The sequence below is a fragment of the Centruroides vittatus genome, unplaced genomic scaffold, assembly GCF_030686945.1.
Source record: "Centruroides vittatus isolate TY-2023 unplaced genomic scaffold, ASM3068694v2 scaffold_386, whole genome shotgun sequence".
Taxonomy (NCBI): Eukaryota; Metazoa; Arthropoda; class Arachnida; order Scorpiones; family Buthidae; genus Centruroides; species Centruroides vittatus.
This window is the reverse complement of record NW_027122706.1, coordinates 8,270,741-8,298,051: the sequence shown is the minus strand read 5'-3', so window position 1 is coordinate 8,298,051 and position 27,311 is coordinate 8,270,741. Positions and strand designations below refer to the sequence as shown.

The 27,311-nt window shown below is 23.4% G+C and overlaps 1 long non-coding RNA gene across 1 annotated transcript in view; it reads left to right on the top strand.

The window, feature by feature from the left end:
• The window catches only part of LOC136988860 (uncharacterized), a 69,977-nt gene that overhangs the window by 16,143 nt on the left and 26,523 nt on the right, over window positions 1-27,311 (top strand). Inside the window, exon 2 of the long non-coding RNA XR_010882825.1 lies at window positions 21,513-21,716. This is a non-coding gene — a long non-coding RNA (uncharacterized lncRNA). The remainder of the gene's footprint in view (window positions 1-21,512; window positions 21,717-27,311) is intronic.

Genomic DNA, 27,311 nt, shown 5'->3' with positions numbered 1-27,311 from the left:
AATAATCCTATATACTATATTGAAATTCAATAACATATTTTTAATTTTTAAGGTATGGAAAATTAATTAAGTTCCTAATGAAAGTAAAAAATAATAACGTGGAAATGTGTTTACAGTTTCTTTTTGATTTGGTGGGATATATTTTTAACTTTCCTTAGTGCAAAGACCAAATCAAATCCCAGTAGTGTGGTCTGTCACGTGATTTTTAGGGACTATTAATCGCACGCAATCTTGTAAAAATCAAATAAGAATGAACAACTAATTAGAATAAGTCATAAAATTAAATTAAAATGATTTTCCAGATCAGTTTTTAATTAAATTTAATTAAATAAAAAAATAAAAATGAAAAATTCAATTTTTTTTATTTATAAATTAGAATTAAAATTAATTATTACAGTAAAAATTAGGGGGGAATGTGAAATTAAGTAAAAACGTAAAAAATAAAAAAGTAAAGATAAATATTAGAAGATAGATTTAGGAACATTTCCGAGTAAAAGAAAGCTGCTGATTATTTTTGACACTTAGCTATTGAACCTGATTTACAATTTTAATCAATAATTTTTCATTATTGTTTAATATATTTAAAATAAATTATTTTTAAGCTACGAATACTTGAGAAATTTGGTTTTTCATTTTCGTTTATTAATTTTTATTTTTTTTAATTTGTAAAGATAAAAATTAATAAATGAATGCATATTATATAACTGCAATATCGTCTTTAATTAAGCATAGATTTTAATATAGAACTTATCATACATTATGCAAATTACTTGTACAAGTTAAATATATTTTTAGTATGTAAATTTTATTAAAGAATTTATATATGTCGAAATTATTCAAATTCACTTTAAAAATATCACAATAAAGGATATTCTCCATAGTTTTCTTTATGGCAGTAGTTAAACGTAAATATAAATTTAAGTCACTTTAGATACAAAAACTGTTGAGAATCAGAAGCAGCACAGATTTAAATGATATAATTTATTATATTATCTAATTTATAACTAAATTAAGCAATATAAATAATAAATTAAATAATTTAATATTTGCAGATTAAACGATAAATTAATATTTTATTATTTTATATAATAAAATAATATATTTAACTTGTACAAGTAATTTGCATAATGTATGATATCTTATATAATTTATTAAAAAATTAATCTATCGTTGTTACAAACTTTCTCATTAAACAATATTCGACTAAGAGAGTAATTGGTTTTTGGACCTAAAACCTCATTTCCTATGGTGCTTCAAATCTTACAAAATAATATTTTAATAGCATAACATTTTAAAAAGTTATCTAGAACAAGTTATATTGCACATCGAGAATTTTATAATCATAAATTGATAAAAATGGCCGGATGGTTGATGCGTCAGTCTACTGCTCAGGGGGTCCGGGATCGATTTGGCTGAATACCTCTGGAATTTTCGATGAGGTCAGTTCCTTACAATCCGGCCACCCCCATTGTAGGCCAGGCCCAACCCACAATAAATAAGGAAAAAACAGGCCCTCTTAATGACCAGAAGAATTGAAAATGTCATTGAGTGTTATTAATTTACATTTATATAGAGTATATGTTAAAGGGTCGTTCATTTCAATGTTTAATTTTATCACAGTTTATTTTATAAATTTGTCTACAGAATTATAAAAAAAAATTTACATTAAACATTATAAAAGATTAATTATTAATATTTAATGAACATTCTTTCAATAAAAACAGGTAAATTTAAAGGAGACGTGGAAATTAGATAGAGAATATTTTAATAAGATTTTTCTTGCTTAATTAATAATACATTATATTTATAATACAGAAATTTATATTTTAATGAATATTCACTAACGCTAACGTTTTAATTATTTTGATAAAAAATTCATAATTAATTAAGTAGCACTTTTAAAATATATTTAAAATATTTTAAAACTTTTTAAGTTTAGTGATATTAATTAAATTTTTATTTAAAAAATATATAAATAAGTTTAGAAATGCAAGTACTTAAATTTGCAAATATTTACTAGCAAAATTATATACTTTATAAACTATCATTTTTATAAATAAAAAATTTCTCTCTCGAAAAGAAAATTTTAAATTTTAAAGAAAGAATGTTTGTAAGAAATTGAATTTGTAATAATAATAATTATTATTATTATGTAAGAAGAAGAAAAAAATAGGACATTTGAAATCAATTGCGACAAATTAAACGTCTCAAACAGTTTCAAGAATAAAAATGTTTTACATAAGAAATATATTACTTTATTTCCGTAAAATATCAGACGAATATAGGAAAATTTGTGGAACAAGGAGGTAAATAAACGAGGTTGGCATTCTTTAAGGAAAGTTTTATTATAGTAAAATGTATTAGATGTGAAATAAAGGAGAAATATAAATGATACTTGTGAAAGCAATAGAGACTAAATAATGAAACTGTTTAAGAATATTGTTATTTATTACAGAATATTATAAATATTATATAAACGCGTGCTTAAGTTATACAAAGTAGTTTTTATGAAGTCAAGCATAAATGTTTACGAAAATTATACTTTAGGAAATGAATTCCATTATTTATCAAAATTTTATTCGAATTAAATTAAATAGTGCCATTTACTAATAAAATAAATGCGATTATCTAAATTAGTTTATAGAGATAATAAGAAATAAATTGTCGAAACATTATTATTATTGTTTTTTGAACTGATGTTAATTGATTTGAAGTATAGAGCGGAAGAATGTTTATTTATTTATATTAGAGATAAGCTATATAAATACAATTTGATGTTGTTTTAATCATCATACTAACTCACATTAAGAAAAATGTAAAATCAATTATTAAATTCGATTATAGAGAATATTAATAGAGAAATCGTAATATTATTTATCTAATTATATTTTAGAATTAGATTCTTTATTAGGCAAAAAATCAAGAAAGTAGGAAATATGGCATGAAAAACATACAAATTAACACTGCAATTGGGCAATTAAAAGGATGCAATATATTAAGTAACATTTTTTATTTCAGTAAAAAACAAAAAACGAAAAAAAAAATAGAATCAGAGGAGAAGACTGTTCAAATTATCGATCTATTACAGAATTTCAAGAATTCTTTTTCAGAGACAAAGCGTGTGATTCTTACTTGAACAAAAAGTAAATAAATTCATGTTACATTTACTATCTAAGCTCAATCACACGAAAACTGAACTTGTAACGTTAGTAACTTATATTTAATTTAATTGAAAATTTTAATTACAAATTGCATGGAAAATTTTGTTGTAAGGTCTTATATATATATATATATATATAGTTGGAATTGATATATAAATATCTACAGTATCTATACATATAAGCTAAAATATAATCTGTCACTTAAGCTATAAAAGAGATTTACTTCTAGTAAATGATCATTACATAGATATATATTATCGGTTTAAACTTTTATGAAATAGTAAATAAACTTATCGAAATATTTGCTAAAAGATTAATTACGTATATGTATAAATTTATATTAATATAAAGATTTAAACAATTAATATAATTTAAAATTAATTTAAATAGCAATCCGAAGTGTTATTGATTTATTCATTTCGAAATTAATTCAACGATAGTTTATTACAATTTTAAAATTATAAACATTTAAATAAAACTGTTTATCTTTCGAGATTAATTGTTCCTTAATTAAATTTATAATAGAATTATTTAAAATGCATTAATTTTAATATTTCCATTATAATATAGAGTTTTGGAAAATCTAAAAGTTTAAAATATTATAGTTTTATATAAAAAATATATATGTATATAAATTCCCATTAGGTTGGATATAAAGGGAAAATCCTTATTTGTCTGAAGTTTGTTATCTTATGAATTACTAAGCGTAAAAAAACAATTAAATTAAAAAGTTTTTACTTTGTTCATTCCATATTATAATTTACTTTAGAAATTACTTTAAGCAAATATTTACTTAAAAACTGTGAAGTCTTGGGTATTAAAAGTATTATTATTTATATATTGGTAGCCTATAATAATTTAAGAATGAATTAAATATATATAAATTAAATATTTAAATAAATAAATATTTAATTTACGTATATTTAATATTTTATTAATTTTAGTACAGTAATATTTTAGTACAGTCTGTAATATTTAATCGATATTTAATCTTAAAGAAAAAATATAAAGAAAACTTTTTATTTACGACTAATATTTATTATTTCAAAATACATTAATATCAGAAAAAATATTTTAAGATTTTAATTTTTTTATGTTTATTAATAATGTTTAAAATATAATACTTAATGTCATTGGCTATATTATAAATAAATCGACATATTTAAGTAATTTTATTCTCTATCATTTGAGCCAAACTAAACTGAGCCAAACTGTTTATTCGAAAATCAAAAAAAGCGAATTCCAATTGTAGAAGATTATTAAAGTTAAGACTCAAATTAAAAAATAAATAAATCAAACTTTCAAGTTTTTTGCTTAAAGCAAAACAGAATTGACTCATAAAATAATAAATCAGACATGAAACTATAGATATTATTACAATTCTATTTATTTCCTGATGATAACCTGTATGTTTACTAAGATAAAATACACTGATTTGATTTTTTCAGAGTATTCTTATACAGGAAACAAGTACATTTTCCTTTTACTTATAAAGCAAAATATATACTATTCCTGATTTTCTAATTTTAAATTTCTAATAATATATATATAATGTGTATTATACGCATTAATAAAGTTATTTATATTTAATTATCCTTGTTAAAAAAATGTTCTGTAGTTAGAAGTTTCTTCGGCATTAGTTAGTTAATTTATCTCTATTATTTACCATTCTGCATTTGGAAGCAAATCATTCTGTAGCTCCAAATCCTTTCTCATTTAGTTTACCAAAGAAAGCAAATATTTATCTTGCTGCATTTATTTCGTCTTTTTTTACCATAAGCGATCGTTTAAAAGTTATTTCCTTTGCTAAAAGCACTGATTTATTATTCAGTTAGACTCTGTCTCGTCTGTGTAACACAAGATCCACACAAATAGTTTACCAAGTAGTCTAATTCTTCCGAAACAAAATCTCAATCATAATGTTAAAATATTTATGTAGTTCGGTTGATTATATGATTATTGATATATCCTCCATTTAGATGAATGATAATTTTGCTATATGAAACCACTTTAATATTTCGTTAAAAAGTCATGCATGCCATTTTATTAGGCCAATGAGATTTCCTTCTTGAAAATATTTGGTATATCCTGATTGTTACGAATAAAAGAGAACGGCTGTAATCCTCAAATTTAATTCGCTATAAAAATGTATTACTTAATGATTATAATTATAAGTTTTAAACTAAACCATAACGTGTTTTCAAAGGAAGTTTTGATATGCTTCATTAAAAAGTTTTTATTGCCTATTTTCAAAAACTTTTTCAAAGCAAATTATTCAGATTTTTAAAATATAAATAGAAAGATTTGGTAAATTAAAAATAACAATCTAAATATTGGGAATAATAATAATAAAGATGATAGTAACATAGATATCGTATTAATTAAAAATAGTATCAATTAAAAATAGTATCAATTTCTAAATCAAAGAAATAAGGGTGATATAAATTTTCCTATCTTAAAGTAATAAAGCATACTAATCAAGCCAAAATAGTATAACATTCATATAATTTGTCTGACGTAAAACCTGATGTTTTTAATAGAGATAGTTTTATTCAGAAAAAAAGGAATGCAACATTTTATTTTGCTTCAGAAATTTTTTTTGAAATACTATTTTTTTTTTTTTTTTTTTTTGAAACAAACTGTAGTGTGTCAATAACTAATTTTGATTCAATAGGCAATAGTTACGAACATTGGAAAAACATTAGATTATTGCAAGGAACATAAAAATTGCGTGAAACAAAAACTACCTACAACATAAAACTCTAATGCAAGTATGAAGCACTTATAAGGATAGTGTGCAGCATGGTAGGCTAATGTGATTGAACAATTACACTAACAAAATGGGATTTCAAATGAAAAAATACGAAAATGTCTAAGATGATCATTAACATTAGGAAATTCCTGAATAAACGAGACTTCCTTTCGAAGACGTTTCGAAAATGATTTGCAATGATAGAGAAAAATTTTTGAAGTATTTTCAACTGATTAAAACATTTGATTCATTTCTTGAAATTTATAAACTATTCAAAAATGTTACTTATATTTTGCCATACTTTTATGCAGAAGAAATAACGAGTTACAGTATATTTTCAAAGAATTAAACTAACGAGACGTTTTCATTTTTAAAATAGACAATCATTATTTTAATTTCATGTTCTAACATCATGTGTATGATACGTTAATTTATATTAAATTCAGTACAGAGCATTACTTTACATTCATTGGATTACAAATTCTGACATAGATTCAATTATAGAAGCTTTACAGACTTATTTATTAACGAAGATTAAGTAAGTCAGTAAGGTTTGTTCGTAATAGAATATACCTGTTGCAAAAGGGGGTTATAGATGATAACCAACCTCAGTTGGTTTTGTGATATTATAACATTTTAATTAGAATATATTTGACATCTTGTCTATTTACATTTACATAAATATTTAATATTAAAAACTAAGTTAAACTCACATGTCATTATTACATCTTTACAACAAAATTTTTTTAGCGAGTTATATAAATTATCAATCGTTACAACTTTCCTATGTAGGAAAATAAGACCATGATATTTACATTGCTAATCTTAGCCAACGCACGGAAGTAATAGCTGTTTCGTTACTCTAGTTCCTCTTTACAAAAAAACCAAAACATATGAATTTTGGAAAAAATCTTCACATCTCTGATAACAACAATTGGAAACTTCGTAAATGATTTTAATTAATTATCATCCTCTTTTGTTTACTTTAAGCCGCATGAGGACTTTTCTATTGAAGGATAAACTCATGAGCATATAACCATTAATATATGAGTATTCTAAAATTGTATTATACCGCACAGGATTTTGGTTGTATTATCATTGATACCTGTCTTTAGACAGGTAGTATTCCAAAAGCATTTTATAACAATTAAGAACTTTTACTATAATAATCTCAAAAGTATTATTGATCCTTTATCACATTTTCCTGTCATAAGGAAAAAATTTAATAAATATTCCCGTTAGGAATGAGCATAGTTTAAATCCGTTTCTAAATCGTCTTCTTTCTTATTATTAACATTTCGAATATCTTTTACTTCCCTTTATTATTAAGTCCAACATATTAATCAGTTCCTTCTTAAAAAATCAATTCCATTATTCATTCAATTGGACCACTTTATCCAGATTAATAACTCATGTAAATTTTTTGTTATCCTTTATCTCTAATAATTATTGCATTCCATTGCATCTGTTGTAAATATTAATTTTTTCCTCACTTTACCGAAATTACCTTTCTTTTTCCAAAATCCTCTAAGAATCAAATTTCTATCGTGTAAATACTAACACAATTTTCACTATAGGTTTAGTATCACCGTTGGTTAGTCTAACCAAACTTTCTCTATTACTGTTAATTATTCTCAGATTTTTTTTTAAGAACTGATTAATTTCCTTTACATAATCAGGTGACTTAAACGGGAAATTTATAACTACAATATTTCTGTAATTCCTCTCGTTAACCAGGTTGTCTATTTCGAATTCCAATATATCTTTTATTTGGTCGTTGTTCTTGAATATTTCCTTCATTTCTTCTATTTTTTGGGACAATTTTGTCAATTCTCTATGCAAATATGTATTCTCCTCTTTCAGTGAATTGATCTCACTTTTAATTCCTTGTAGTTCAATGTGGAGTTGTGAGAATTTATCCTGTATTAATTCGTATAATGATTTTAATGTATATTGGGATTCCTCCTGTCTATCTCTTACAGTTCCAAAATAATCGTAAATTTTCGCAGTTCTCAGAATCTCAAGACTGCTTTTACAGCAATCTTCTTCTAATTGATAATAATCTTCACTAATTAATTCATTCAGTTGTTTTTCTTTTTCCTTTTCTTTGGTATTATCCTTACGTAGTCTACCACACCACCTTGTTTTGGCTCATTTGTTGCGGAGATTGAAGTAAAGGTCCTGGATTTGATTCAATTCTAGCAATTATTAATAAACACATAATTAAATTCAGGGATAATCTATTTACAAATCTCCACTTCTCTGAATCCATCATGTTTCAACAACTTATGGTTTTTCAATTACCAATACGCAATTACCGAGCTCTACCGTAAAGTTCACCAACACCTCGACCAGGACACACCCCGCACGAAGATTAAATAATGTAAAATATATGGGTCGAAAATTCTGCAATACAATTTAATGAGAAATGTTAATAATGACATGCAAATAAAATTCCGGAAATATAATACGGAACTATTTAGCCTATATATATTGCTATGCACCCGAACCCAACTTGCTACTTTTTCATATATGCAAATCAATTTTACAAGTTGAAACTTTAATATAACTGTTTATACACTTTTAAATTTTATCAACAGTAAAAACTCAATATTTAAATAAAATTAAAAATGGTGAATTAATATAATTGTCTGATATTTGTTGGTTGTATCGAATTCGTTCTATCAATACTATAATAAATTATTCAGTCATTTTACAATATACTCTTACAGAATGTAACCCCGTAGCAGCTTGTTGTCAATTAGCAAAACTTCAAAGATTAAATACCATACTTTAGTTTTAGTATTAGGACATCTTCTCAGTGGAAGTTTAACATAAAATATTACAAAATAAAGATATTAATTTGACACAACAGTAGAACGTAAAAGTGCATTAGCTTTTACACTGTAAGTAATGACTACTGATGAAAAAGTTTTATGGAATACCTTTGTTACTTCTTCATATAATAAAAAGAAATAATAGAAAAGTATTCAACAAATAATAATCATAAAAACACTGGACTTAAAAAGATTTGTTTACAATCAATAACTTAAAAATAAAATTACATTATTAAAAAAAAACAAATATAACGTATGTTTAGAGTTTCAAACATTGAAAGTTCAAAAAGTTTTTTGACTGCTGATTTATCTGTATTGTCTAAATATTACAACATACGTTGTACTCCAAAAACCAAAAAATTAATTACTAGATGGATCAATTGAATATAGATTGTATTTATCAGTTAATAGATCCACTAATATTTTCGATGCTATCCAAATTAATAACAATAGTTCTATAGTCAATCCAGTTAATAGTTGTGGAAGGTCCTGTAGTGCATTAAGATTATATATATACAGTAGTTCAGAAGTACTTTGAAACAGCTATTTGACTCGAATACATTGTTGTTTTCTCTATAAAAACGTTATTGATATCATTTTTCAAAGAAAAATAATTACCTATTTACAAAAACTACAGAAAAAAAATGAAGTTTTAACAGTTATTGCCATCCACTATAGATCTACAGTGGATATATATCCGCTATATATTATAAATATGTAATAAATTATATACAGTATTTATTATAAAAATAATTATTAGTTTTGATATAACCAGTTATGTATGTATTATCATAATTGAAAATTATTTCCATTACAGTTCATTAGAAAATATGCATTCGTTTTTATTCAGGCGTTTCGAAATTTTATTTTTGTACCTCAATTCTTTTCTTATTCTAACGTCGTCTCTGGCAATCCTTATTGCTATTTTCTTTTGTCCAAAAGCTTTTATCATACAATAAAATGTTTGTATTAATCTTTCAGATCAATTTTACATATCTATATACTGTACGTAATCTCATTAACACATGAAAATCTCGCAAGATTTTAACGTATATTAATGAGAATGATTATCATATAAATAAATCGTATTAGTCTTCAAATTAAAGAGAATAAAAGAGAATTAATTATATATATATATATATATTTAGATAAATTCCGATGACAATTAGTTTGTAAGTAGGCACAGAAAAAGATTTTGTAGATAAGTTTTATAATGAACAAAATAAGTGATTAAACAATTGACTCCGATATTATTAAATACTTACTTGGTTAGTTATTATTAACAAAATTTCTACTTTTGAAGAAAACAATTAAAAGACAAATATATTCTATATAATGCTTTCAATTCAATGCGAATATACCTCTGTGAGTATAAATTTAAAAGAACCGTTAACGACAACGAAACATTATATTTTAATATAAGTTAAATGTAGTAATAGAAAGTATATAATTTTATAAATATAAGAATTTTAATTTATATTTTGCAAAAAAATTTATAATACATGAATAATAAAAATAAAACATTTTGTTTAACTTGATCACAATTACAGATAATTCCATATAAAATTTATTATATTTTTAAGCACATTCCCACTATGGGCAATAAGAGAATTTTATATCAAATTTTTCGATTTTATCATATAATCATGATGTTTACATATTCTTAAGCTTTATTTATAAATGTTGTTTGTTTATTTTATTACAATTCTTTGTTTATCAATCAACATTTTCTATTCATAAAATTGCTCATTTTCTAAAGCAATACTGCTAATTAATCAGAAGACGGTAATCTATTATTTAAATTAATTAAACACATCTAAAAATTACATAAATTAATGAAATTATATAAGACTTAAGAGAGATTAAATATCTAAAGTAAATCAAATGAAAGTATAACTTCAGTAAATACAGTAGAAAGTTTAAACAATACAATAAATTAACGTAATTGATAAATTCTATGGATAAGAATCGGAATAATTTCTTTAAATCAGACGGATAAATAAATTTAAACAATTTAATTAAATTATAGAATCAATTAATTAATTAAAAATACGGAAAATTAAATTAGAAAAGATTTTGAAATAATTAAATTAGGCAAACTAATGAAAATTATAATTTAATTTAAATGAATCTAAAAACGAAATCAAAGTTCGAGTTTCAAAAATTATTGAAGAGCTTATGTTTTTGATTCATATTTTGCACTTTTATTTTTTATGTTATAATTTTTGAAATATTTCGTAAAAGATTTATAATATTTATATTTTAAATATTACTTTTGTTTAAAAGATATTTTCTTCAAATAAATTATTATTTGAACAAAATAGAACGGAAAAAATGAAAACCGGAATTCCGATACTTACTTTCAATTAAAAATATGTTTATTTTATAACTTATATATTTGACCAAGAGAATTAAATACTGAACTATGTAATGGACATTTCATTTTATGCATGGTGTTATTTTGTCTGTTATATCACTATTATATTGTGTAATTTAAAAAGTTTTTGTTGCACTTCCAACGAAATGGCTTCCTTAAATAGTAATTGATTTATTTTGAACTTTGTTAATAACTTGATCAACTTATATTTTAATATAAATTAATTATTTTGCAATATTTAATTAATATGTTTGAGCAATAATTGATATAAAATCGTCAGAATAGAAAACAATCTTTAATTTGTTATTAGCCTCTGCCTCTGCTTGTTATTAATTAACTCTTGTTAAATTTGCTAAAATGAAGGAAAAGCCACAGTTTACATTAAAATATAAACTTGAAAAATTGTCAGGAAAAAAATATAAAAATTAAAATGAAATAAGCATTTTGAATGTAAAAAAATGTCAGAATTTTGAAAGAAAATATAAATAAAAACTAAAAAATTCCGGATTTTTTCGTGTTAAAGTTGCATAGAATAACCGTATAACGAATAAGATTTTCGAAAATATTTGTTGTGAGATTTGGTAGATGCAATAGAGCCTCAGGTGTAATATGATAAAAAAGAAAAGAAAAAAGGAACACAGATATCAAAGATCAATAATAAAAATATCTTGCTACTAATACTACTGAAAATGTGAATGCATCACTCTTGATGTTTCATTCGGTATTTTGGAAATTATTAATTATTATTAATTATTCTAAAAACAATATGAGAGATAACAAGGCAGAAATTATGTGCATTCAGAGCAAAAGGTTCTATATACTAAATTATTTTACTCACTTAGAAGGCAGCAATGATATTACTATTGATTTAGATGTAAAATATTTCGTTTAGCCGTAACAATCGAAAATATTTCATAGGAAACGTTTCATAAAAAACTGTGGAAATTATCAGAGTACGTCAACAGTCTTCATGAGCAAAAGACAAACAGGTTAATTATGCGTATTTGCAGATAACAATTTAAAAAACAGTCTTTACAAATCTAAAAACATCATGTATTAAGCAAGAGAAAAATACCAATGTTTAAATGTCACAGAACAAACAATAGTTGCCCAAACGCAAACAACTTTCGTATATAATTTATAATCTCCATCCACTTTAAATATAATGAGCCAGCAGATTAACTTCAAAAACATCAGATAATACACAAACAATAACTGACAGTGAGATAATAGCTAATGCTCTAAATTCTGGTCCAAACTAGAACCGTTTAGAGCAAAAAACAGATTACTGTGCCATCAAATTTAGAAAACACATACTGTTGGAACTTAAGTTCAACATGGCATTAGCACAATTGTTGGCATTGACCTCCAAAGACATACCATTCTTGAATATTAGAACAGCTCTGAGATATATTTTCTTTAAGATAGGCAGATAAGTTGTGAAAATGAATAATACATTTCGTTGACATGCACATTATTTTTATTGTAGAGATGTAGCAGAGATTAAAAAAATGCAATGGTTCAACATTAAAAGATCAGATAAAAACAGTTCAGCACAAACACGAAACTTATATGGGAAAATTGTCTTCAGGAAAACATTGAATAAACTTGAACAAATTTAATCATTCTAAGTAATATTATGATGCAATATTAACATTGTAAGAAAAAATTATTTAAATATTGATAAACTTTTTATAATTGAAAATATGCATCAATAATAGATAACATGAGACTATGCTATTGTATGAACACTGAAACACTTATATCGAAGAAATTAGAAAAATACATCGTAATATCTTCTAAAATACTAAAACTAAAGCTAGTAGGCCAATTTATTCATAAAGAAAGAAAAAGAGAGAACTTGTAGAAATGAACAACATACATCACAAACAAACATATTAAGAGGATATTTACTTTTCAAATAACTCTGTTTTTGGATTAACTATTAAATGTTTTTATGGCAAAAAATACATTTTATTTATTGCTCATATTACAAATGGCATTAAACGTATAGTTATAGATTTAAAAAAACAAACATTTTAACCGGGACAAAAAATAATAATAATATGAATAACTTTTTTCAAGATGTTTAATAGGCTCTACTTAAAACAAGAATATCATGTTCTTTGTTATCTAAAGAGAAACGGAGAGATCCATAATTTACGATTAAGTCTGTAAATAAAAAACAAAAAATGTTTTTGTAGTTAGTCTGTATGTTTTATCATATTTCTAAAGACCTTAAGCACTATATTAAAAACTAAGTATTAATATCAAAAACAGAATAATTAGAGAATTTTAACATTATAGGCCTACTAGATTATGATTTACAAAGGCCAATATATAATTCTAATGAATATTTTTATGAAATGTATTTATTTCTTCTGTTTTAATTACAACCATATTCCAAATAGTGTCTTATAAAATGGAATAACAAACTAAATGGAAGATCAATAGTGTTAAGTCTAAAACTAGTCATAATACTGTGGATAACATAGTGAATGATTGATAAAGAACACGAAGTAATGTACTTCACTGCCATAGTTGTTTTAATAAGTAGCAGCCATTACAAAAATCAACAACTTAAACATTTATAAATAAAAAATAATAATTAATGAAATGTACAAAATTAAATATTTTAATTATACATTATTTGTAATATTTTGCCCAAGACACTTGATCTATCTAAGAAAACTTATCTATATTGTATTCAATTATAAAGTACAATTTCGAAACTTGCAACGTATTGAGAATATTTTAAACATCATGCATTTTTACTAATACATAAAAAATATTTTTATCTTTGTAAAAATTATACATGTAAGTATATAACGAACGCACCATTAAAATTCATAAAACAAATATTTTTATCATTCAGTTAATGAATGTTTAAGTACGTTATTCAAATACATATAAATTTCTACTTTTTATTAATAAAATAAAGATTAAATTATGCATTAAGAATGTATAGTAATGAAGTTGTAAAGTACGAGTAATGTCGAGGACTGAGGAAATAATTAGCAGATCGAACAAAGATAGTGGCTCCTCTTAAAAAACTTAATGTGTTTTTTATTCTTATGTAAACTATAACTTTTTAAAAATTTCAGATTTCTTTTAATGTTGTTATCTAAAAGATCATTAACTTTTTCATTTTCAATCTTTTTAATTCTGTTTAAAAACTGGCTTATTGTATTTTTGAATACAGTAAGACAGTTTTTTTAGCAGAAACTTGCAGAAATTCCTGCCACTTAATTAAAAGCCGATTTTTTTTCATTTTTACAATTGTTGCAATGTTATCAGTGTTGCGAAATGCAAATTTTATCCATTTTGAACAGCAAACAGTATGCATCTAATGTGCACACACACAATATACTCGTATATGGGAAACATAAATATGTATGTATGTAATTTGTACATGTCAAAGAACAGTATTTTGTGAATTATATACATATATAATTTATACAATATTGCAACCCAGAGTTTCGGTCCCAAAAAATATATACACTGTATATTTTTTGGGACCGAAACTCTGTTTTATACATATATTTTTAGAGCGCCGAAACTCTGAGTCATCATGAGTCAATACTCAATTAAAATTAATATCATTAATATACTACTAATAAAATTACAATTAAAAACAAATTCTAGAAATGAATACGATGTATTACGATTCCGTTATAATTTTTGAAATTTGATTATTCCTAATATAGATAAATTACATATCATAAACACCACAAAGATTTATTGGGACAAGAATAATTACGGGTGAACAATGATGATTAAAATTCAATTGTCTTTTCTGCAATTGACACTATTTCCAGAATTTTGCATAATAACAAAGACCCAAAACTTGTTCATGACCACCGTACTGAATTATATATTGCAATAGTTTTAGGTAATTTTGTATCTATCTGGAGATAAAAAAGATTGAAATGTTAACATTTTTACTATTTTAAATTACACATATTCTATTTATAAAATTACATTCCAAGATTTCCTTATAACTTCAGTTCAAATTAATGATTAAACGGATTCCAAATACCATTAATATTTTCGAAATTTCAATTGATATTTATAAAAATAAGTGGAACGAATCGAGATTTTATTTATAAAAATCTTGTCAATGCGAATTTTGGTTAATAGGAATTTTTACTATTCTTAATTCTGTGATAGGTCTAGTAAACAATAAAATAACTGGAACGAGTCCTTTTGCCCTAAAAATTGAATACAACGATGCCATGTAAATATTCTGTTCATTAAACAAATATCTTCCTTATCAATTTTCCAAGAATAATTTCCTAAAAAAGAAAACAAAATTTACCCAACCCTTCCTGCTTTGTAAACGAAACTAAGAACCAAAGTAGAAAACAAAAACGAAATTAAAAACATTAACTAATTGTAATGAAAGATTAGCATTGTGTCAGATTAAATTGCGAGGTCAAATTTCCATTTTATTCTAAATCCAAAATACTAATTAATATAATTAACTAAAATAAATAAAAGTAAACTAAAACAATAGAATTAAAATAAAAAAAAATTAATTCGATGAATTAGCTAAAATCTCGAAATTCCTTCACAAACTTTCGACCGAAGAAGAAAACTTGTTTAAAATAAAACTTCATTAAAAGATTAATGCTCAAGAGGAGGAATTATATCAGATCAACGCTATATAAAATAAAACAAAAATATTTATGAAATGAAAACGAAAAAAGTAGCAACACCGTTTTAAAAATTTAACTTTAAATTCAGAAAATCGTTAGTTGTAATGGTTAAAAGATCAATATTACATATGTTGTTTACAAGGTTGAAATCGCGTAAAGAGAGCTCAAATTTCTAATGAAAATATGAAATATAATTATCACCAATAATTTAATTTAAATCAGTAGGATTTAATTAATTATCTAAAAACAGACAAAGAGTATTTTTATTGATCCGAAAAAATCACTATATGAAGATGAATTTTACCTGTTTAAGTTTCGTATAAATGATTTGTAAAATTTTATATTTTGTAACGAAATCTTCAATTACATCACTATTGAAACATTTCCTAGAGATATTTATTTCTTTAATAAATGAGAGTAAGTAGGTATTTCGCTAATTCTGATGTATTGAAAGTAGGCCATAATGTCATCATCATCAACAACGAAAGCTGAAATATTTCATCAATAGAAAAAACCTTATTTCTTGATATTTTAAATTATTAATGTTGTTTTGCTTTGGTAATAATACGATTAAAATATTTTACTTCTTTAAAATTAATAACTTACTTTTATCATCGATAAGTTATAGAACTAAAATAGTCTGAAATGATCAATATAAAAATTTTTTTACTTCAGTTAAAACTATTTACACTTTATTTAGGCCATTGCCTTTGATCTCTGTGATATGTAATTGAGATTATTATTATTATTATTATTATTATTTGTAAGATAAAAAATTATCTGATTTTTAACAATTCGTTTAAAAATTTACTTTTCTAAAAAAAAAAATATTTAAAGGAAACCTTCAAGGATCGATAATTTCGATATAGAGCTATCAGTTCGACATATTGATAAGTGTATGTACATGTAGGATATTCCCATCTGAGTATACTATACACGTACATAGTCTTATCGATTTCAAATAAAGTAAAATCTTTTCGACTTCCACCAGACTTTTGGCTGTTTTCCAGCCTCTACATTCATAAAAGACATTTCCCTCGATGTCGGTTCATGACCTCTTTTTCAGTTTTCTGTCTCGTCTCTAATATTTTTATCATCCAGTTATTTCCAGACTGACGACTAGGAGGAAGTGGTTTCTTCCGTTTCAAATGATAATATCTACTACCTGTTTTTAGTTTTATTTAAAAGAAATATATAAATGTAGTTTAATAAACTAAGATAATGATTTCTTTGTTAGAATACAGCACTTAAGTTTAATAATACTCCAAATTTATATTAAAATACAAACATTATAAAATTGACATTTCATTATTAGTTTAGTGTATCCAGATAATGGCATTAAAACTTGAAAAATATGCTGCCTCATAACACCTAAGTAATTTGCTCAATAGAATTAATTAATCATTTTAATTAATGTCTCGTAAGTAAATTTAGAACTTTTAATTAAAATATAACCTCAGTAATGAGATTCAGAACTCTAAAATTTTGAAATTATGAATACTGCTAACTAAAAATCCTTTCTATAATCAAAACAACTTATGTGTATTAACCAATTAAATATTGATAGCCATAGAAAACATTTAGTTCGAATAGCACATTAAATTTGATTAAATTCTAAAACTTAAAATTTTTTTTTTAATTTTTAAAAGTTTGAATTATCCTATTTTAATTAAAATAAGTAGCCTATTCAGATCTAATTTCCTGTATCAAATATCTTATTTTAATTCTGTAATTATCATCGTAAATTTAAAAAAATTATTTAAAAATAGCCTTTTTACTATATTTAATGCATTAAAAAATAAAATAACAAATAGAAAAAACAAATATATTGTGTGAAAAACAAGTAAAGAAATTATAAAAAAATTTAATTAAATAATACACAGAAGAAATCTGTAGACAGCGGCGATTTACACAATAATTTTTAACGCACGGTTAGTTTTAACACAGCGATTTAAATATGTGTATGCTGTATGTATCGTATATTTTAATATACACAGTACATAACAAAGACACTGTGTATATTATACGTATACAGATTAGAAAATATATTAAATTATTAATTTAAATTTTATTATATATTTATAAAGATATATATAATAATAATAATAAAAATCTTTCTTCGAATTACAGCCTACCCTATATTACGTTCCGGTCCGGAAAGAATTCCGGACATGTGCTTTCTGAGTAACGGCATCAGGTGTACAGGACATTGCATTTGGCATACATCCAGGAAGTTTCTAGAACTGTTCTGTGCTAGGACACTGGCTCCGCATCACACTTATCATTAAATAACCATATCGCTTTTTTGTTTTTACTAAGATCATCATCAGTCAATTATGCATTTCATTCTTTTACATATAAATTTTTACAGTATATTTATTGGTTTGCTAAAAATCAAATCATACAGCCGTCTCTATCCCTTTGCGACAATATTGATTTAATGTAGATGCAAGTACGCGCTTATTTAAAAAGATATCGTTTTAAAAATGCGCCGACTAAACTTAGAAATAAATATTTATTAATATTCAATTTTTAAACGATCCTATAATCAAAAATAATTATCTCTAATCGTTTTAAATATTAAATATTATAAATTTTATTAATAAAATATCTTGTAATTGAACATATTTCTTACTTATTTACTGGTTTTTTTTAAATTAATTTTCTTCTTTCATGTTTAAACACACAGCAAAAGAGGTTATTAGGTTATTTCATAAATTCAAAATATTCTTATAAATTTAATAAAATTAAATGTAATTTCGTTTTTAAAAATCTATACTCATTTACGATATCGGATTTGTTCCCATTATTGTACAAATCTACAAATTTTAATTTTTAATGAGTCATATAACATGGAAAAACAATGATTAAAAAAAATTTAAGTTATATCTGTTGAAGTCCTATAATTTTGAAAAAAAAAAATTGATTTCATAATTATTTTTTAACAAGAATGAGCTAAAAATACAAGCGGAAATGAGAAATAAGGGAATTTAGTTAAAGAAAGCTTTTCAAGTTTTTTTTTGTCAATAAATTTAGTTGACTATTGTAATTTATTTTAAAATAATAATAAATCTCAAGAATAAGTTTAAAATAATGCATAGCTATGGGTGATAATACATTATATGAACACAGATGAAAAAATATCAAAGGATAATTATTTTAAAGCAATAATAAATTTTACAAATAAAAAAGAAAAGATTTAAAAAATGGGTTTTTTTTTCGTTGCATAATTATTTTTCTTTTATTTTTAATTGAATTAATTTTTTTGTGCAATTTAACTTAATTAGTTAAATTATTTCTTTTTCGTTCAGAAATGTTATTTTTATCAATTACCTGTTGAAAATTTAAAATAATGAATATTAATAGATTTTAGATGATAAATAGGTCTCATATTGAAACGACACATATGCCATTTAATATGCGACCTTCCAACAGTTTAATAATAACTACCGACATTAAATTGCTACGTCTAAACAATTATTAAAAATACTTTAAATAAATTCTTATTAAGAAATATTCATAAGAAATAATTATTTTTTCTGTTCATTTAAAACTTACAATTAAACTTCTATTAAAAAATTACAAATTGTTATATAAACTAATATTTAATATTAAATATATTTTTATTTTTGATTAAATATTTTGTTTTCTAATATATTCAGTGTTGAATTAAAATGAATTAAATCAAAGTTAAGATAACATAAGTTTATTAATACAAAAATAAACCACAGTAAACAAATCAGGATTCTAAAAATAAGTAAATCTCAATGCAAATGTGAGAAAAATATAATGATAATAATAATAATAATTGTGTATATCTCACTTAACCCAACGTAATAATAAAAGTAAATTATAACACATATAAAGTTAATCTAGCATCCAATTCAAAAATCAAAGTTTTTCATTAAAAAAATTATCATCAATAAATTGAATTATACTTTATCATCATCATCTTTAATGTGATGATGATTTAGAGAGCATACTATAAAATTATTATCTCCTATTTATAAATTTCTGGTGAAATTCTATTAGAGAATATTAACATAAAAATTAATCAAAATATAGAAAACGTTCAGTTAAATAAATTACTCGAATAATTACTGTTTGTTCTTGTTGATGGTCTTCTAGAAATACAACTTTATTACACTTTCAATTAGGAAATGCCCAGAGTACATTTAAAAATAACAAATTCTATGAAGCTATTAAATTGTAAATTGAGGAAGTTTTCTAAAAGAACCAAATTAAAATTTTTATTTACAGTGGGATGTTCTAAAGTGCGGTATGCGTAACACTGGTATGTATTAAAGAATTTTATATGATACACAAAAATTTTTCAAAAAATTCTAACTACTATAAAATAATATTCTGTGTAATTTTCGTCTTGTTTGGCATCGATGTTTTTATTTTTTAATTTTGTAAGTTCATCTAAACACTTATAAAAATTATGTTTAATTCACAGTTCTTCCTATGTAATTAAATAACCTGTATCGAAAAAGCTTGTCGAAAAAATTATATTAAAATATTTAGAAATTGAATCTTTATTGAAATAAATATTCGTATTTTATTTATTTATTATTAGACCTAGCATAAACAAGAGATATATTATTATCATCTTATCTCTTCTTGGGATAGATCTATAAGAGTTAGATTACGTGGATAAAAATACAAAAATAAAATAACAAAAAGAAGAGAGGAAAAAATTAATAAAAATATAACAAATATGAAGAATTTCCAATACATAATTTACATAATTCAAGTAAATAATATAAAACTTCTATAAGCCACCCTGAAATATTGAATATTTCAGGGTGGCTTATAGAAGTATACAGGATGGCCTATACAATGTAAATAACTTGAAAATTGTAATAACTCAGTATATTTTATTAATTTTTAGTATATAATATTTCAAATGTTGAAAGAAAAAAAAAATACAAAATTAGAAATTAAAAATTTCTAAAATAGGAAATTCTAATCTATCCTCTTGAAGACTGCTTGGTTGGTGGAGTGTGTAAAGCCTATATCGGAATTTTCTGTTTATGTTCCTCAGACCGAAAACCACATTACTTGGTGACGGTTTTATTACGATCGACTTCCATTATCCAGATATCCTTCAGTTACCTTGGTTCGACGTAAGACCTGTTTTCGAATTGTGAAAAATAGGAAGTTTCCTCGAGACCCGTCATTTAACGTTTTGCTGAACCAAATCCTGCATAGTTTTGAAAATTAGTATGATACTAAGATTTAATAGACCATAGCTACCGAAATTAAAAGTATTGCCCAATTTAAATAATTTGGAGGTTTGTATAAATTACCTTTTTCTTTAATAATTATAGCCTGTATTGTATTTTATGTTAACTATTTATTTTTAACACTATATTACATTATATATTTCATTAATTAATAAAGTTATATTAAATACTTTTAAAATTAGTTTTATTTTAGTATTCTATTAATTATAACTGCTAAAATTTATAATAAGTTATCAGATTTAATTTTAATTATTTTGTATATTTTGATATATAGGCTATATATACACAGTATTATTAATTTTTATGGGTAAAATATATATAAAATATATATTATTATATATTATCTATAAAACGTTAAAATATATTAAAATATAATTTAAAAATATATATATATATACACAGTACTCATTATTTATATTTATATTAGCGAAAAAATGCAAACTTAAATTTTCTGAAATATGCATTTTTAATATTTTAGTTTCCTTTGGACGTCGCATAGGTCACATCGTCATTCATTGTTTACGCTTCGTGACAGAAGGATATGGAATATTACATTATCCCTAACGTTACATAACAACTATAGCAGTTATATACTGTAGAAGGTGTTACGAGGTGACATATCATATTATTCAATCCAAATTTTGATTATAAAAGAGAATTCAGTTCTGATTCATTTCAAAATGTAAGTTACACTATCAATTATTTTAATTTTATATTTCTACAACTAATTAATAGTGATTATTCAGTTTAATTCCATTTTTAAATCAAATTAATTCGGAACTCTCTTATTTAGTTAAGCTCTTCTGTTTCCTATGATAAAAGTCAGCAAATCAAAAAAGTTTAAGCCTGCTAATAGGCCTAAAATATAATTATATCATATTTATTAACAATATTAAATTATACATCAACTAATTCCCCAAATATCGGTAACTTCATGTTTTTTTTCCTATTTTAATTTATTTCCATATTATATTTAATAATCTTGATCAAATAATGTTAATGAAATTATTGTAATAATTAATTTCGACAATAAAAACAAATTTATTCGCAATTTGAATGATGTATTATGTTTAGAGAACAGTTTGCTTCATGAAGTTTATGCGATGAAAAAGATAAAAGAGGAAGAACGTTGTCTATAGGATCATTGTTCATTATTGCTTTATGAGGGGGGAAAACATTCTTCTTAGTTAATCGAACTTCTTGCTTTTCTCCTGCTTTTCTTTTTATAAAAATAGCAATTTTGGGGGAAAAAAGAATATAGCTCGCCTGTTTATTAAATAAATTGTATTGCATTTGACATTAACTGCTCCTGACTGCTGGTGATTTATGGCGGCGAAACTGTTAAAATTCCTGTTATTTAATCTGAGATTATCGACTTTATGTAGCAAGATCATAAAATAAAAACAATCCTAATTTGTTACAGGATCTATTCCTGCTAATATTGAAAAACTTACAGTTAAACCGTAGATAAAAAAAGTAGTCTTTACATTCTTTATAACTATATTTAAAATTATAATTATGATTAAATAACATTTTCGGATATTTATGTAAGAATTTACTAAGATGAAATTTATCAAGTACGTTTCTAGGTCAGCTTCTTTTACAAATTTGGACATAAAAACAATGACAAGTTTTGTTTCGTTATCATTAAATGTAGGACAAAGCTTTCATTTTGGAAAGAAGATAGAGTAATTTCGTTAATAATATACATTTATAATGTTTTGTGCCTATTTAAATATATGTAAATATTTACTAAATAATGCTGTAATTTTATATAATTATTTACTTCTTATTCTATGTTTAATTAATATACTTTCACTGTAGGACTTACTCGTTCTAAGCTGGAAATGATCTAAACATTAAGTTTTCAATTTATTTCTGATGTAACCCACACCTGGTCTCTGTCGTAACTTATTTCTGAACTTGTAATGGAGACTTGCATCATGACTGTTACTTGTAAATGATGGTAATTAGGATGCTGAGTAGGATCAATATATTCACTAATCATATAATTTTACCAATCATATCACATTGTAAAGTTCAGTTTAATATTAAAATTTAATTAAGTAAATAATTTTTATAAATCAAGTTCTATGTAATATAATAGACTGGTGAAAATTGTTAATAAACATTATTAATTATTTTTTAACTTTTAAATAAAATTGGTTTATAAATTGAAAAATAATTTTAGCAATAGCCTATAAATTAAACGTGTTTTTTTAATTTAAAAAAGCTAAAATTAATATTGTAAACATGGAGGATTTTCGTAATTATATTTTACTATAATAAATATTATTATTATATAAATTTTACATATATTCTGATATCCGTAGCTTTTCTATGTATGATACAATAGAAATAAAAACTTTAATTGAATATTATTGATTTACGGATACTTAATTCTATAATTAATGCTAATTTTAGAATAGGTATTTACTAACAAGAATGAATTTAATTGAACTTAATTTCTCAATTTTATACTCTTTTGGAGAGAAAAAACTCATTCAAATAATGTGAAATCAATACGTAAGAAAGATGTGAAAATAATTTTAACAAATTTCCTGATAATAAGTCTAAATAAAACATTAAGTTTATTTTTTCATCTTAACCTAGTTTTAAATTTTCCCGATAGACTTTCAACAAAATAAAAATAAAGACTTTTATAAAAGCAAGGACTGAAATTGAATTCATCATCAAAGGAAATCTACGAATAGTATTTTCTTGTCTCGTTTATTCTCCGACTTTGATCGCAAAACTATAAAGTTCACAAATATCTTGGATAAAAGCTGATTTGTGCGAAGATAAAAAAATATTTTTTGCATACGAAAATATATTTTTGTTATTGCTGAAGATCCGCCTTTCGTATTACGTCGTGCCATCAGAAAAAAAACAAGAAAAATACTTTTGACAACTGATCTATATCATAAAGAAATATTGAGTTGTTCAATATAAAGGTATAAACAGACGTCAAAAATCAATCTGTCTGTTTGTACCTTTATTACACGTACTCTCTTATAACATTTTATTGTCAGATAGATCGATATAGACAGACACAGAAAGAATCATCGAATTCTTTATATTTAGATTATTTTTCAGAGTAATTTATGATGTTAATACTTTCCTCAATAGATAACGTAGATTATCACCGTTTTTATTGATACGTGTAGGAATTTTTTATATCAAAAAATACAGTAGTATACACATTAATCATTCTTTAAATCCTTCAATATATATATATTTATATTTTTTTTATTTTTGTGAAATTAATCAATCAAATGAATAAACCAGTAAATTCATGATGAGAATTAAAACGGTCTGCAACTTGCTGGTTTTTTAGAAAAAGACAGTTTATTGAAATTTCTTACAGAAGTAAATGTGATCCTGTGCAAAGTTACGAAAGCTATCGATGAAAATAAAACCAGAATAGTTATGGGTGAATAACTTCAGAGATATCGTCCTAATGTAGCAATTGATTACTTTATTTTTATATGAACAACAAACAAGAGATAACGAGACAAATAACTTTGATTTTAGAGACAATCTAGATCTAACAACCAATTTGGTTTAAATTTACTGTAAAGTAATTTAAGAATTAAATAAGAGTGATTTAAAGCGTTAGTCTAGAGGATAATTATCTGACATTATAATTTAAATCTTAAAATACATTTTGAAACAGTCTCAATTTAAATAATAGAGCTTACATTTACGAAAGTGTCTATGATTCCGTAATCATTTTTCTTTTAGAAAATTTTAAAATTACTTACATACTAATGCAGTTTTTATTTATGAGATTTTAAAAAGAAACATTTAAATCAAAGTATTTTAAAAAAATAAATAAAAGTACCGTTTCATCGAAAGGGCTGACCGGAAATTGGAAAAATTCTAACAAAAACTTTCAATGTTTTTCTAAATTATAAAATACCACTATTAGATAAGGAAAAAAATCGGCAAAGAATTTAATTTGAAAAGATTATTTTTTATTGATTTTAGGAAGAGGAATTCTGCTAGTTTATCATCCATCTTGTTTGATTCTCCATATAGAATAAGAATAAAGAATATTTTTCGTGAACTACAAAATATAATTTTCCTAAATTAATGACCGAATAATGCATTAGTGGCATACAGATGGTACTTTTCTTAGAAACTTTTTAAAAGGATTCGCAATTATACAGTAGCCTATCAATTTTTTTTTTTTTTTTTCCTCTTTACAGCATAATACTCAGGTTGTGATTAATAGTTTGTATAGTCAAAATAAACAAATCTTGCATTTTTTTAAAGTGTAGTTAACTATTTTTAATTTTAAAATAATTTTTTTATAAATATAGAATATTAATTATGTGAAAATTTATTTGTATACTCCTTAAGCTAATGCTAAAATTATAAAAAAAAATATGTCAATGATTTAAAAAGTTTTGAGATAAATTTTAATTTTAAAAATTAAGAAAGCAATTTTTTGAATATAATTTTAAGCATTTTTTTTAAATTATAGACTTAAAATATAAAATCAACTATTACATGAACAATATAAATTCATATTTAAGGAGAGGAAATTATACACTATCCATTTGTAAAAGTTTATTCACAACAATTAACATTGATAATCCTGTACTTAGTTTTTATCTTTTAAATTATTATCAATTAAGAATAAGCAAATTAATTTTAAAAATTTACCGTGTACATTTTATAATTTTTAATATTTTAGTGTAGCACAATCATAATTTATTCTATAAATTTGTTCTTTGTGCTATAACCATAATACTGATTGTTCTGCTAAAAATTTTCACAGGAAAAAATACAAGCTATCTAAACTTAATTTTAAAAATTAAATTATATCATGGGTTTAAACAAAAATAAATTAAATTTACAATATATGGCAAAATAAATTCAATTACATAATTTGTTCTGTATAAAATTTCAATTTTATTATAGTCTCAAATAAAAATCAAATAAAGCATCCTATAATATAAAATTTGATAATTTTATTCACAATTTATAAAATAAAAAGAGCAATCTACTTAAAATATAGTATATTAAATCAATTTTATACCATTAATAAACTTTTTACTTTAATTTATAATGATAATAAGGCTTTGAGGCATGAAACATGCCTTTTAACTATAGATTTTTTCCTTAAAATTTCTAAAAATTTCTATAATTTGTTTTGACAAATAAAAGTCTTTATGAAATTGCGATTTTTTTTCAATTTACAAAACATATTACAAATCATGTTTTATGTAAATCAAATTATCTATATTTGTGAATTGCTAAGCAGATATGAACAAAATTTAGAATTTCAAAATCTTGACACTAAGCAGACTACTCAGCATATCTAATTCATGATAAATATATATAATTTGTCAATATCAAATTTAAAAGATAAACTCAAGATTAAATGTACTGAATGTAATGATAAATTCAGTTATTACAAAATAAAATGAAATTTTCAATTGGTACAATAATTAAAGGTTAAAGACCAAAGAATGTTATTATCCTTAAAATCTAACAACCCTCCTTAGAATATGATGATAATATATCAATAAATTACTGTATCTAAGGTTTTAAACTTTACTAAGCTTTAAATATTAATGATAGCATGTATAATAAAACTTTTTTATAAAATAAAATTATGATTTTAATCATTTCCAAGTTAAGTATTAGTTATGTATGAATGCAATACATAATAAATGTTTAGAAAATAAACTGCGTTATCAATTTTATAAAATGTGGAAAACATTTTAAATATATTAAAATATATTCATAAATATTTTATAAAAATAAAGTAATATTTAAAATAAACAAATACAGTATTTAACAATTTATAAATTATGGATATTGAAAACCATTTTCTATTTCTTTATTCCGTTGCAAAATAGATAATTTACAAAATTAAGCTTTTATGGAATCAAATATCTACTCAACGAGATAAATTTTCTTTAAATATATTCAATTTTCCAAACCAGACATTAAGATATGTTGTTTTATTGGTTTTCTATAATACGAAATTCATTTAAAAGTAATTCTTTTTTAATTACTTGATCTATTTGGACATTAAAAGCGACAGTTTTGTACCTTCAATTTATATTTCCAATATAATTTATTTTCCTGTTGAACAACCACTTTTTGATCATACTGGCAGGCTTGATAGAATCTTAATAAGTCTCCAAGCTCGACAATTCAAAGGTAGGAGGAGGAAAAAAAGAATTCTCGTGGTAGAAACAAGATTTCGTGTGGTTTGAGAGTTCTTTCTCTCTTAAAAAAAATATTGATATATTTCCTG